We start from the raw sequence: 4056 nt of genomic DNA, 5'->3' as shown, positions 1-4056 counted from the left end.
TTTATATATGTTGGGTCTTGGGCCCACTTAGGTCCAGTTCACTTATTTTTGTCCGTTGGCCCAATTTTGGACCAAAACCTTTAAGATTAGCGCTCTCAATCGCACTTCAAATATTTCTACCTCCCCAAATTATAATTCCTCATTTCTTAATCTTATTTACTCATAATCAATTTTCTCAACTGCAGTACCAGACAGGTCTCAGCCGGTACTGCCGATCAAAATTGCACTGCGCGCTTTTACGCAGAAAACTATGTCTTCCAACTCGAAAAAATTCACTAAATCCAAATATCATAATTAAATCATCAAATTCCAATTGCCAAATCTTCCAACCATATTCGCTCCTACTTAACTCATTATTTAATTAATTTCGGTTAGACCGGGTATTACATTCTACCCCCCTAACAGAAATTTTCGACCTCGAAAATTCCATTCATCCCTACGAGTACACGAGCATAGTATGCCTTTATATCAAACGCATAACAGTTACAAGGTCCTTTTACTCTGCGCGCTTCCGTTGCCGCGCTCTGATTTCTCTATTCCTGAGGGTCTCGGTCGTTCGTTCAACGCTGACCAACAGCCTCGTTCCTTACTTTTACCGTCTTATCAACCCACACCCTATTAAATCTCAAATCATGTCATCAATAATATTGCCATCTTCGTTAATCATAGCCATCATCCCACATCACTATAATCAATCAAAGCTTTTTTCGTTTTTAGAATTCAATGAGTTTGGACTAACAAGCTGACAAACTCTTAAGAATCCGCTTTCCTCATCTTCGTTTCTTTTTTCGAGTTTTTTGTCAAATTTGTTCGATCTCCTTCGTGCGTTCTCTCTTTGCATTCGATCTCCTTCTGTTTTTTTCGATTTTGATGGTTTTTGAAATCAAGCTTTCAAATCTTTTTAAAAATGATGAAACTTGAGAAATACACCCAAACGATTACAAAAATACACCCAAACGATTACAGAAATACATCCAAAGAATTACAGAAATACACCCAAACAATTACAGAAATACACCCAAAGGATTACAGAAATACACCCAAAGGATTACAGAAATACACCCAAAGGATTACAGAAATACACCCAAAGGATTACAGAAATACACCCAAAGGATTACAGAAATACACCCAAAGGATTACAGAAATACACCCAAAGGATTTAAAAAATACACTCAAATGATTTAAGAAATACACCCAATATAGGAGGGAGACAGTATATTTCTTCTTGAAATCTTTTAATGTTTTGATGGTTAAGGATGAGGCATATGGCAGAGACAATCTAAAAAAAATCTAGAAAAATAGTAAAATAGTACCTTGAATAATGTTTCTTCATTTTTTCTGGTGATTTTGATGAAGGAGAAAGAAAAAACAAATAGAGGAGAAAAAATTTCAATAAAAAAGAAGGAGGAAGAGGTAGTGTTAATGATTACGATAACGAGAGAGAAAAATTACGGAGAAAGAAGAAAAAAAAAGAGACAAAAAAAACGTGAAAATGGCGTGAGTATAAATGACTTGTATGACTTATATAGAAAAGTGTTTGTATGTGGAGAATAATCCTAAAGGATTTCAAAATGAAAACAATTATGAAATAAAAGAGTGATAACTAATAAGATTTGTAACCTTTTTATATGTGTCTCTTAATCCCCTCCACCGTATATATAAGATAAATTATTGAAGTGTTTGGAATTTAATAAAAAAATAAGTGAAAATAAAAAATAACATCTTATTTTTTAATACTTATTTTGTATTTTTATTTTTTAATAATTTTTAAGCTTTTAAGATCTTATAAAAAAATGAAATGCTATCTGCAATAATCAATCAAATAGTATGTTCATTATTTACCATTTCTAATTGATCATTGCAGTTAGAATGCACACGATTAGATCCGATCCGAAGATTTAGTTTGGACTCAAATATTTTAGAATTAATTTGGTGTGATTTTACTGAATTTAAACTCGAGTAAGGATCTCAAATATAGGCTTAATCATTATAGGGTCGGATTTAGATCAAGACGTATCCGACTTCATCCGGTCCATGTGCACCCTAGAGGACTAAAAAATATATATATGTTTTAAATTAATTTCAATATTATGTTATATTAATTATAAGTTTATTATTTTATTTTTAATCATATTTGTTGAATTAGGAAATAGATCAAAGAAACATGAAATTAGAATTTACGGACAAATTCAAATTTAAGTATAGTTATCAACTTCTTTATAATAAGTATTTTTTTTATAAATGAGTACATCATAATTTTTTGACATAAAATTTATCATGATTCGGACTTCACCCGATTGAAACTAGGTCTTAGTGTGGCCCAATAATAGTGTAATTTTACCGGATTTAGGGTTGAATAAGAATTTAAAAAATAGACCCGATCATTATTTAAGATCGAATTTGAATTAAGACGAATTCAATTTTAACCAGTCCCATATACACCTCTAATTGCAGTTAGCAAAACTACCGTTTATCTACCACTAATTTAAAATTACATTATTTTTTTGTATTATATTTTGAATGAATTTACATTATAATGATATGACTCCTATTTTGATAATGTCACTGGCTCAAAAAAAAATCTTAATGAAAAAGATGATCATCATAATCTTACATATTTAATTGAAAAGGTCAATATATTTTGTCATCATATTTTATTTTGTTATAAATTAAATATATTATGATTAATTTAAATATTATTATTGTTAAATCCTAAATTGTAACTTCTAAATCCTAAATTTTAAATCTTATACCCTAATTTTGGATTGAATTTTGTTAACGAAAGTTTACATAAAATTATTTTTTGTAAAATTAATTTTAATTAAAAATAAATTGATGTTAATGTGACTTATATTTGACGACTTTTATATTAAAATAGATCATAGTAAATAAAATGTTATTTGGATTATATTATTAAAAATTACTTTTAAATAAAAAATATTAATTTAAATAATTAATTTATTTTATTTTATCTTATTATTTTAATTTAGATATTTAAATAAATTTTATTAATTAATTTTATAATAAAAATTAATATTTATTTATTAAATTAAAAATAGCATAAAGTAATTTAAGAAATACACTTCATATAAAAAAATCATATATGAATAATATATCCATCATTTTTTATTATTTTTAGTATTTTTATTTAGCATTATTTTTTATGATAAATTTTTACTATTTATAATTTTAATGTTATTTATCATTAATTTTTTTATTTATTTTGTTTTTTAATAGAATCAATAATTCGTATTATAACAAAATTATAATAATAAATATAGTATAACAGAATTATACTTACAAATTTTAATAAAGTCGAACAAAAAAATAAAAAAAGTCTTACATAAAACAAAATTAACATACAATAAAAAATAGAATAAAAAAACTCATATAAATAAAAAAAATAAAAATTCTATTAAAAATATAATTATATATATAACAGATTTGAGTAATAATGAGATTGCAAAAAAAAAACAATAAAGTTGGTAAAAAAAATTCAATCAACTAATTATCCAATGTAATTTTACATAAGCTAAAAATTTTAATTTCACATAAACGTGGATTTAGGTTGTGAAATTACATCTATCTCGAAAAAAAAAAAACAAAAACAAAAAATAAACATTCAAAAAATCTAAAATGCATTTTTCTCTTTTCCAATGCTAGACTCCACATAGCCTTAACCTACTACAAATAAAAATTAAGTTCACCAACTTCTCCACTATTCATAATTATATCAGTCTACTATTACAACTACTAACACATACTTATAAGAAATCAAGCTAAACCAATCAAATCTACATCAGGTTCTTGACCAAAAACTATTTTTGGTCCAGGTCAACGCTACAAAAATATTTTTATTTTGTCAGGATATGAGACAATCAAATTTATTTAATATCTACTTAATATACTAAAACTGAGTTTTTCCCCAACTAATAAAGATGACGTGTCGATCTCTCGTGAGCCCTTTTTTCCTCCAAAACGAATGAAATTTTTCATATATTCTAAATTATTTTATAAAAAATACCTTTATTATAATTATATTATTATATTATAATT

Source organism: Arachis duranensis, chromosome 5, assembly GCF_000817695.3.
Source record: "Arachis duranensis cultivar V14167 chromosome 5, aradu.V14167.gnm2.J7QH, whole genome shotgun sequence".
NCBI classification, from domain to species: domain Eukaryota; kingdom Viridiplantae; phylum Streptophyta; class Magnoliopsida; order Fabales; family Fabaceae; genus Arachis; species Arachis duranensis.
The sequence above is the reverse complement of the archived record's forward strand: the minus strand, read 5'-3'. Positions refer to the sequence as shown.